Below are 11,368 nucleotides of genomic sequence, written 5' to 3'. Positions count from 1 at the left end.
GTGCCAAGGTGGACAGATAAACTCTGCAGGGTGACAAGTCCTGCAAAGGAGAAATGGCACCAATGCTCTCTCTAACCTTCGGCAGAGCACCGAAGGGAGAGGTGGCCGCCATAAAAGCAGGGGTTAAAAAAAAAAAAAAAAAAAGCTAAAGATTTAACCGTAAAGGCTGACGGAATCTTGGGGAGCTGCAGAGCCTCATTCACGCGTCATTCTTCTCCACTGCCCTCTCCCCGAGGCTCCCAAGAAAGATGGGGTGCGGCGGGGGCCAGATGCGAGAGCATGCTCCTCGGTGGTACACAGGCGGGAAAATGTGGCACCTGCTGCACTCTTCCCACGCGCAAAGCAAAAGCCGCCAGCAGCTGGGGGAGGGACAGGGCACACTTCGCTCGCAGGGCCCAGGCCTGGACCTGCTGCCTCCGCCGGGGCGGGGCGGTGGACGACCAGCAGAGGCCCGGCCGCTGCAAGGCGACTGGAGGAAACCCTCCCGCCGCCAGGCCCAGTCCCCAGGCGCTGAGGACAGAGCAGAAGCCGAAGCCACGTGACACAGTGACGCGGAGGAGGACTGAAGCGCTCTGCCCGGAGGGTCCGGAGGCGCCGTGCGCTGCGGGCGCAGGGGCAGAGCCCGGGGAAGCCTGCACCCAGGTCTGCGGACCCTTCCTTCCCGCCAGGAGCCAGCTGCCCATTTTGGCTCTTTTTATTTTACCTATTTATCTTTATTTACATCTATCTATCTATCTATCTATCTATCTATCTATCTATCTATCTAATCATCTATCATCTATCTACTTTAAAGTGAGGCCCGAGCTAGTTCTCAGGATTACCTGCAAGCGGGTAGTCGGAAACACTTAGGAAGCTGCCACCTTCAGGCACAAACGTAGAGTAGATGTAATGGGCCTTTCTTGTTTGAATGGGATTGAATTCGTTATCAGTGCCTGTCGGGCGTCACTTAAAATTGTCTGGCGCCCTCTTTCTGCCACCGACTTGCTAGTTTTTCCGCGAGTTTCTTACTTCCCAGCTCTTTCCAGCAGCAGCATCCCTTTGTCCCCCTTATTAAAGCTGTCGTCTACTGCAGCAAAATGCAGGGGACGAGATTTCTAAAAGACAATGATTGGGATTAGGAGTTTAATTTTAGATTATTTAGTGTGTGAAAAGTCCTAGGTTTTGTCACATGTCAAACATTATGTGAGATTTCAGTCTTCACAGATTAGGAATATGCTTATTTAACTGATTTCTTCTTTCTTCCATGAATTATTTTTTAAATTTTAGACTCATCTTTAGGAAGCATCAGTTTATAGTGAATGCGTACACAAGGTCATGGTCTTCTTTTATTGTTTCTCTCGGTCTCTGGGTTTTTCTGAGAACAAATCATCATCATTAATTCCTCCTCAAAGATCCTTGGTTCTGGTGGCTATTTTTCTTTTGGTCTACAATTAGATCGTAGTCGACTAGTTATTTTATTGCATCTGTGATGTGAAGGCCCGAGGGAACCATGCAACAACCCGGTGGCCAGGAGCCTTGAGACCTGAGTGACAGTCCCAGGTCTGGAAGAAGAGGCCGGAGGGGGGGGGGGGGAGGGCAAGTTCTGTTAGTGCTCTGAGCAATACTTCTGACCCTAGACCCTAACAGAAAAGGCAGACCCCCAGAACAAAGCAAAACATCTCAGCACAGAAAGCACAGGCCGGCTGAAGTCACGAACTGCTCCCCATGCAAATGTGTGTGCAACACAGGTGAGAAATTTTACTTGATCATTGTTTTGAGAAAATACTGAAAACAAATAATGAAAACTTCTACGAAATCTGTATTTAAATGTGCTTTTCGACTTTGCCGTGTTTGAACTTCTGCACAGTGTCCTTGGAGGAAAACAAGGCAACAGCGCCGGGCTTAGGGGGCAGACGAGGGGGCGACTTCAGTCCTTCGAGACGCGGCGCGGACTCCCAGGCTGTCCAAGCCGGGCGAAGCGCAATTGAGCAGGTTTGCAAGGCTCTTTGAGTTATCACTGAGGGTGGGATTAGTGTTTAAGAAATAAGAATTGTGGGTCTGATTGTGTTAATCTGATTAGAGTAAAACAGGAATTACCGCCGACCTGAGGGAAACGCCCAGGCGTGCCCACCAGAGGCTGTAGAAGGTTCGTGCTGGGCGTGGGGTTGGGGGACTGCACCCCTCCAGGGCTCTGGTGTGGCAGAGAGGAGGAGCAGCGAGGCAGGGAGCTTTCTGAAGCATGTTTTCAGGGGTTCCGGAATTTAAACTTTTATTAAGGGATCCCAGGTAGGCAAACAGTTGAACACACAACTGTAAAAGTTAGGTTCAAGGTAATAGCCAGTGATAAAAAGGCCTCAGTTCGAATAGTGTTCAGTGGAGCGCTGACCTGTCCTGACCTGATGCTCCTTTCCCAGAGGCCACTTAGGGCCCCGCCCGGCGCACTGGGACCGAGGGCTGCAGAAGGTTGTCCTTTCTGCCACCCACGCATGACCAAGGCCCGCTGCGCCTTGGGCCGGCCACTCATGCAGTTTTTATGGCAGCCATTGAAAGCTGTTTGGAAATTTCCGTCTTGAAGGCCAACACCTCATGGAAAACTTTGAGAAGCATTTTATTTATTAATAGAAACTCAGTTTGTTAACATTCTTAGTTTGCATTTTTGCAGCACCTTTTCTCTTTAATTAAATAAATTACCTTGTCTCTTTTCTTTCTTTTTTAAAAAATTTTTATTTATTTATTTTTAGAGAGGGGGAAGGGAAGGAGAAAGAGAGGGAGAGAAACATCAACGCGTGGTTGCCTCTCACGTGGCCCCCTACTGGGGACCTGACCCAAAACCCAAGCATGTGCCCTGACTGGGAACCGAACTGGTGACACTTTGGTTTACAGCCTGTGCTCAATCCACTGAGCCACACCAGCCAGGGCTTTCTTTTTGGGGTGACATTGGTTAATCGTATATAGGCCTCAGGTGTACAATTCTACAATATATCACCTATATTTTGTATGGTGTGTTCACCACCCCAAGTCAAGTCTCTTTCCAGCCCCACTGATCCCCCCTTACCTTTTTCTGCCTCTCCCACCATGCTTCCCCTCTGATCATCACTGTGCTGTCATCTGTGCCTGTGCTTTCTTTTTTCTTAATTAAATAGATTACCCTTTAAAAATAACTCTTCTGCAAGGCAGAGATCAGGTGGAAGGATGCAACAATTCACATCGATTAAAAAAATAACCTTTTATTATTCATTTACATGTACTGTATTGTAGGAAATAAATTAAGCAAAAATGATTAAATGAAAATATGCCCACCACTCAGAGATCACCACTCCTTCTCCCCTTCTCTTCTGACACCCATGCCTCTTGCCTCTGTCCCCGGTCTCTAACACCTTGACCCAAGTGGTGGCAAGGTGGCGTCCCCAGTGATAGTCACCGGGGAGTGGCAGTGTGCGCCCGTGACCGGGTAGGGCTTCCCGGCGTCGCTGTGGGTGCCCCGACGGCCCAGAGCAGTGAGGCTGGGTGAGGAGTAAGCTGGGCACCTCCTGGGACAGGTGGCCATTAACAGCTTACTATATCTCCTGGAAAATGTATGTAAAAATAAGTATGTATGATAAATATTCCAAGTAAATATATTAATTTTAATGTATAAATATAACCGAATTAATTTGCATTTAAAATTTAATCAAAGTCAAGATGTTTTTTAAATCTCACCTGATAATGGCTTGCCTGTAACTGACGCTTACAAAGAGGAAAACTGAGGCACAGCCTGACTGCCGGGGGGCAGGAGTCAGGGATGGATGGCAAGTGCCATTCTTTTTTACTGTCACCTGTTCAGTGTCCAGATACCCTTCATGGTCATTATTGCATAGTTGGAGTAGCCCACCTTCAAAAAAAAAGAGAGAGAACACACTGGAGATATTCAGGCAGAAATGTTTTCAAATTCCCACCAACCAAACCTGTTCGTGTGAAGAAAGCATGTGCGCGGTCAGAAGCAGGTATCAGCCCTCGCGAAGCCTCCCACTCCAGAGTACCAGGGGCCACTGTTATGTCCCTGGAGAGGCCCATTGGTGACACGGGGTCTATGGATGCCCGTGGCTAGGTGTGCGTGCATGGGAGCTCGCCAGGCTCACGACCCATGGCTCATATTGATTCTCTCCCGGGAAGTTGCCCGGGAAAGACTTCTGTGTTTCCAGCCTCGGAACTCCCCGATGGGCACACTGGCTGTCCCAGAGGCCCTGGCGGTGGTGGGGCATCTCAGGACCTCTGAGCCAGCACTGCCCACCAGGGTGCTCTGCAGGCACACCCCACGCCCAGCAGGAGCCTCCAGAAGTACAGGAGACAAATCAAACCCACAGACTCTCTTGGGAGTGAGCTAACTGCTTTGTATTTTAGACATTTAGATTCTTATTCTTTCTCCCTGCCCTGGAAAAGTATTAAACATTAATCAAATGCTCACGTGGAAGGTTACAGATCAATAATTTTTCAAAGAAGAGTGAGTTAATGTGTATTTTATATGGCTGCTATTAAACAATGTATAAAAAGAAGAGGCTAGATCTGGCTGGTGTGGCTCAGTGGATTGAGAGCCAGCCTTTGAACCAAAGGGTCGCTGGTTCGATTCCTAGTCAGGGCACATGCCTGGGTTGTGTGCCAGGTCCCAAGAAGCGGGCGCATGAGAGGCAACCACACACTGATGCTCCTCACCCTCTCCTTCTCCTTCCCTTCTCCTCTGGCTAAAAATAAATAAAAGCAAAATCTTTTTTAAAAAAGAGGAGTTTAAAAAAGGAGAAGCCATTAGAAACTCAAGTTGTATGATAACACAATACATTTGCAGTGAAGGAGCTAACACACAGTTACTGTCATGGCTAAGGATTCAGGCAGAGACTGTTGGATTAATTTTAAAATTACACTTTTAACTTTAGAATAGTTTTAGATTTATGAAAAATTTGCAAAGATTGTACATAGGTTTTCTGTATGTCCAGCCTACATTTTCTCCTAAAGTTAACATTTTGCACTTACATTTATACTTATAGTGCAGTACCTTTGTCACAGATAGTGAACACATATTGATAGATTTTTATTAAAGTCCATATTTTATTCAGAATTCCTTTGCTTTCTCTAATGTCCCTTTTCTGTCCCAGAGCCCTTTCTATGCTACCACATCTGACAGCCATGTCTCCGCAGCCTCCACTGGTAGGTACCAGCCGCTCAGACTCCCCTCGTTTTTGCTGACCTAGACAGTGCTGAGGGATACGCGTCAGACGCTTTCTGTAGAAAGTGTGGTTTAGTTTTTTCAGATGTTTTCCGTACAATGAGTCTGCAGTTAGGGTTTCTTGAGAGGAAGACCCCAGATGTGAAGCGACATTCTCACCCTGTCCTGTGGAAGCGTGGGTGGACAGCAGCGATGACTGGGGACAGTGAGCTGACGTTGTGTTTGTCGGGCTTTTCCCTGTGAGGTTACTGTCCTCCTCCCTGCCACACGTACCAGGTGGGGAGCTGTGCTCCACCTTCTGGAGGGGACGGTGTCCATATAAATGATTTGGAATTCTTCTCTACGGGGGATTTGTCCATTCTCCCCATTAATTTATTCATCGAATCCCTATTTATATTATCAGGATGAAATCATGGATATTTACTTTTCCTTTGAGTTACAGTCCACTACTGTTTTATATAATGCATTGCTCTGATTGTTCCAGTTTTGGTTATTGGGAGCTCTCAGGGGCCTTTAGACCTTGTGTGTGTGTGTGTGCGCACGTGCGTGTGAGATTTTGGCACTTTCTGACTCTCTGGAACTATAAGACCCCCTCGTTATCTTGAATAGTCCCCGCACAGCCCTGGGATCGGCTGCTTCTCCAGGAAGCCCAGCTTCCTCCCTCAGAGGGTGCACTGGAAACAAAGTTCCAGCCACTAGTGGGTGTTGTTACTGCCCGGCGCTCCTGGCTCGGAGATAACTGAGTGTGCGCTGTAAGGGAAGGAATATTTCCCACTGTTCTTCCAGGTTCAGGAGCTGGATCTTACAGCAAACTAATAACAGACAGATTAAAGAAGAACACAGGTACATGAGCATTCATCACACTTTACTGTTATATGCATAGCAGCATTGCAGACAAAAATAAACAGCCCCTCCCATCAACGAGATTTCAGTACTTCGGTACCATCTGACTAGCGGGAGTGGGTGGGGACGCAGGCAGACTGGGGGACAGTGGGTGCTTTCAGGAGAGATGAGTGGGGTCGTAGAAGAGCCGGTCTGTGGGCGAATGGTGATTTCTGACAAAGTGTGTCTGGCGTGGTGCTGACTTCTAGTCTCCTTGTTTCGACAGGCGTCGTTGGCGTTGCCTGGTTGATGGAACTCCCGGGAGGGGCTTTGTGACCAGGGAGCTGCTCTCGGAGGCTGTCCGGCAGAACGGGGAGTTTACAGAAAGTCTCTCCTGCATTTGTTGTTTTGCAAGGGCCTCAGCTCATAATAAAGGAAATAACAAGTGTATCAAATGGCATATTTTGGGGGTGACACGTCCTAAACTACTTCAGTACTAGCCTGTTGTATACACACATCTATACTTCTTTCGGGATTTATTCATCTGTGGCTGTATCGAGGTAAATGTGATATTCTGTGTCCTGTATTCAAATTTAAAAGTTGGCAGCAGATGGTGCCTCACAGCTGGTTTCATTTCAGTATTGCTAAGATCATACGCGCCAAATCAACCAAAGAGAATTGTTATCCAGTCTCTAGGCCTCCTCTGAGAATGGGGCCGCACTGGCAAACACGGTTCCATGGGAGCGAAGTCCTGCCCAGAACTGAAGGAGGAGTGAACCTTCAGGCAAACAGGATGGACGGCAAGGGAGACATGGGTACAGTGTCAGGGTTTACAAGAGCCACTTCTCCTGGTGTGAACATTTCCGACAGCCACTGTTGCCAGGAAGGGGCTCATCCGGTGAATAGCTGAGTCGCCCGCAGTGTGTCTTACTCGTCTGGCAGAGATGAAGCAGGAGCCCCTAGCCCTTGGAAATGGCATCAGGGGAGCACCTACAATTTAAAACAGGTATTCATGTTCAAGTCTTTTTGTGTCTTAAGTCTTTCTGCATTGCAGAAGTGATGTCTGCTTTGTTAGCCTGAGGCTTTTGCAGGCCAGGTTCCTGGGGAAGCCCATCACGCACCTGGGTCAGTATCTCCATCACAGATGGAGCCATGGCGTGCTGGAGAAGTGGTTCCCACACTGGAAGACAGGAGAAATACCTGGGGAGGCCTGGGGAGGCCAGCACCTGCTATATCTTAGCATCTGATAAAAATATCGACAGCAAAACTGACCATGAAGGAAAATGTGGGAGAACCAGTTTGGAAATGCAGTAGGAGACAGAAGTAAAAATGCCATAGCTCATTACCTCCCATTCATATCTGTAAACACCTGATCTGAGAAAGTTTCACTTTGCTGATGGAGAAAAGTACTTGAGAGAAAAGGAAATAGGAGAGGGAAAAACCCAACGGAACCATGTAACTGAAGACTTGATAAAGTAAACACGGCTCAAAATCAAAACAGGTTCTAGCATGTTGTCACAGACTAAAAGATAAGATTTTATGAAGATATGAATAATATTCTTTTAAGCACTTATCAATAATCTTCACTGCTTATATGACCTACCTGCACATAGAATGTATCCACATGTCCTGGCATGTACTGGATATTTTATGTGAGAGTATTAGTGTGCAATCGTATTTCTCTCTGTAAGACATTTGTAGTGTGTATTGAAAATGACATTACAAAACATAAACCAACAGATTAGTCTGGAATTCTATAAACATAGCATAATATCTTGGTCTATACAATGGAGTAAAACTTAGAAAAGTATTTTCTAAATTGACTTTGTTTTGTGAATTTTCAAAGCAGATCAGAATTGTGGTGGTGAGGGTGATTCCACACCTAACTTTACTAAAGCAAAGGAGCGGCAGCAAATCTCCAGAGTGTGGTGACAGCTGCCTAGAGACAGCAGGAGCTTCTCTTCAACTGCTTGGGGCCTTCGTTCCCTATTTTTATGGTCATTTTGATTCATGAAGCACCAACAGGTGAAATTTGTAAGAGACCTCACAAAGATTTAATCATGAGGAATCGGGAATTAGCAATAATAAAATAATCAGATCTTTTAAGAAATAAATTTTATTAATTATGCTATTACAGTTATCCCATTTTTTTCCTCCCCTTTATTCCCCTCCTCCCTGCTCACCCCCTCCCACCTATTATTTTTCTTATGTAAATCCCTTTACATTTCATATAATAATGACTTGGTGGTGATGAAGTCCTTTAGCTTCATGTTACCTGGGAAGCACTTTATCTGCCCTTTCATTCTAAATGATAGTTGTGCTGGATCGAGTCATCTTGGATGTAGGTCCTTGCCTTTCATGACTTTGAATACTTCTTTCCAGCCCTTTCTGGCCTGCAAGATTTCTTTTGAGAAATCAGCTGACAGTCTTATGGGAACTCCTTTGTAGGTAACTGTCTCCTTTTCTCTTGCTGCTTTTAAGATTCTCTCCTCTCTATTCTTGGCAAATGTAATTGTGATGTGCCTTGCTGTGTGCTTCCTTGGGTCCAACTTCTTTGGGACTCTCTGAGCTTCCTGGACTTCCTGGATGTGTATTTCCTTTGCCAGATTAGGGAAGTTCTCCTTCATTATTTTTTCAAATAAATTTTCAATTTCTTGATCTTCCTTTTCTCCTTCTGGCACCCCTATGATTCGGACATTGGAATGTTTAAAGTTGTCCCAGAGGTTCCTAAGCCTCTCCTCATTTTTTTGAATTCTTGTTTCTTCATTCTGTTCCAGTTGAATGTTTATTTCTTCCTTCTGTTCCAAACCATTGATTTGAATCCCGGTTTCCTTCCTGTCACTGTTGGTTTCCCATACATTTTCCTTTATTTCACTTTTTATAGTCTTCTCTTCTTCTTTTATTTTGTGACCATACTCAATCATTTCTGTGAGCATCCTGATTACTAGTGTTTTAAACTCTAAGCTGACTATCTGCTAGCCTGGCTATTTCTTCATGGCTAAGTTGTATTTTTTCTGGAGCTTTGATCTGTTCTTTCATTTAGGCCATATTTTTTCATCTAGGTGCACCTGTTAGGTAGTAAGGGGCGGAGCCTTAGGTATTCTCTTAGGCAACCCCCCTCAGCGCTATGGTGCTATCTGTGGGGGAGGGATCAGAGAGGGAACAGTGCTACTTGCTCAGCTCTCCGGCTTTCAGTCACTTCCCCCGCTACCCAGAAGCAAATTGGGCCCTTCTGGTGCCGAGTCCCAGGTGAGTGGGTTTGTGTACATTCTAACACCCCGTGGGTCTCTCCAATGAACTCTCCTTGAGGCTAGGAGTTTCCCCCCCCCCACCGCAACCCCCACAGATTTTTTCAGTCAGAGGTTGTGAGGCTTTATTTCCCCATGATGGAAGTCTGGGTTGCACGGTTAGTCTCGCTCCCCTGTTGTTCCTCCTGGTTTATCTGCACAGGGATGTGGGACCACCCACTCCACCAGCCGCCACCTAGGCCGGTCCATGAGCTGCTGCACTGCCTGCCTCAGTCCTCCAGCCACCACCTTGCTGTGAGTCCTCTTCACCCCAGCTGCCCTTCTCCACCCCTCCTACCTGTCTGGATGAATGTTTTTTCTTCAACTCCTTGGTTGTCGGACTTCCATACAGTTTGATTTTCTGGTAGTTCTTGTTAGTTTTTGTTTTTAAATTTGTTGTTGTCATCCTTCTTTTGGTTGTGTGAGGAGGCAAAGTGTAACTACCTATGCCTCCATCTTGGCCAGAAGTCCAAAATAATCAGATCTTTTATGGCTGTTGATGTTTGAGCTTTCTGTGGATAGTGAAGAACACCCTCTCTTATGTGTGAATGTTTATATTTAATAATAATGAGTAGTGTTTATTGAAAGTTTGTTATGATTGTAAGGTGCTAACTAAGATATGCAATAATATATTCAGTCATAACAATTACCCTATTTTTATAGGTGAGAGTCTTGGAGTTTAAAGAAATGTATGTATGACTCATATAAATTGAACAGTTATTAACTGGAGTCTCATATCCAAGTCTGACATAAAGAGACATTCTTATTTGAACGTTGGTTTGCACATTGTCCTGAGGTTTTCCTGTAACCAAAGGGAGAAGTCAGGCTCAACGCTGCTACAGTTTTGCTGATTGGCTTGGGGCCATTGTTTTGCTTGATCTTGCTTACTCCTAAGATTCCAGGGATAAAAATAGCAGCTAAAATTACTCTTAAGGGCCCCCAAAATATTCTGAGCCAAGCCTGGAGAAAGCTCTTTTCAAGTGCCTACTGAATTACCAAATATGGCCGCCGAGATCTTTTGTGCTAAAAATATATAGAAAAGTAATGATTAGGGCCAAATCTCCAAGTCATAAATCAATTGCAATAGTGTGTTGAGCGGAGGGAGGAGGGGATAAGTTTTCTGTACAAGTGAGTTCTGCTCAGCTATTGCAGTTCCTATTTTAAGCTTGCTCTAGAAGTCTGAAAATTCAAAATGCATTGGAACTTGGGAAAGCTGGCAGAGCACACAGACTTACCTATGTCTGGGCTGGAATGTACGCAGCTCCCCAGACACGCACTGATGATAGTTTGTCCTAATGTCTGTGAGGCCATGTCTAAGGGACTTATTCGTTTATAAAGGGTCTTGTAAAACATATTAAGGAGTAATAAGGGCATCAAGAAGCCACTGAAAAAATTCAGGCCAAGAAGATCTGAGTTATGTTTTAGAAATATTTTTCTAACTAAAAAGTGGAAAAATGAAGGCAGGGAAATCAGTTAGCATTGTGAGATAGCCATCTAGGTGAGATGGTGGTGGTATGGATTAAGGCAGTGATGCTGGGAATGGAGGGAGCAGAAAGACTAAAGACATATTTAGGAAGCAAAGTAGACTTGGTGGTTGGTTACATGTGGGCAGTGTAGGAGAGGATGGTGTCATTTGCTGAGATTGGAAATGCAGGAAGAAGAGAAGGTTTTGGACATATGGAATTGAAGGTACAAACATCGGGCAAGCAATTGACCGTGTGGACCTTATGTTCTGCACTGTGGTCTGAACTGGAGATGCAAACTGGGGCGTGGTTAGTGTGAAAGGTGACTGACCGCAGCCATGCAAGGCGAGATGTTGTCCAAGGTGATGTAGAGAGTGGAGAGAGAGCAGGCTGTTGGAAGGAACCCAAAGAACACCAAAAATTAAGCGTTTGGCTGAAAAGTAAGAGCTACCAAATACCCCAAGTCCAGCAATAACCCTGAAGCCATCATTTGTACATTAGTTTATATTCTCCTTGGCCAAGTCTATTACTAGAAGTGCTAGCAGATATGAAAGTGTGATTTTCTTCTATTCTTTCAGCTTGTAAAGCCATGAATTGTCAATGAAAACACCTTAAGTAGC

General features: G+C 45.5%; 1 long non-coding RNA gene across 2 annotated transcripts; it reads left to right on the top strand.

The window, feature by feature from the left end:
* The first annotated feature begins 373 nt into the window (after positions 1 to 373).
* On the top strand, positions 374 to 8,090 carry LOC123480599 (uncharacterized). Of its 2 annotated transcripts, none has more exons than XR_008425141.1 (5): positions 374 to 642; positions 1,435 to 1,539; positions 1,627 to 1,727; positions 1,847 to 1,971; positions 6,285 to 8,090. It is a non-coding gene; the product is annotated as an uncharacterized lncRNA (long non-coding RNA). The 2 variants fall into 2 exon arrangements; XR_008425142.1 differs by having other exon boundaries at positions 1,617 to 1,727.
* Positions 8,091 to 11,368: the final 3,278 nt, after the last annotated feature.

This window comes from Desmodus rotundus, chromosome 9, assembly GCF_022682495.2.
Source record: "Desmodus rotundus isolate HL8 chromosome 9, HLdesRot8A.1, whole genome shotgun sequence".
Taxonomy (NCBI): domain Eukaryota; kingdom Metazoa; phylum Chordata; class Mammalia; order Chiroptera; family Phyllostomidae; genus Desmodus; species Desmodus rotundus.
The sequence above is the reverse complement of the archived record's forward strand: the minus strand, read 5'-3'. Positions and strand labels throughout refer to the sequence as shown.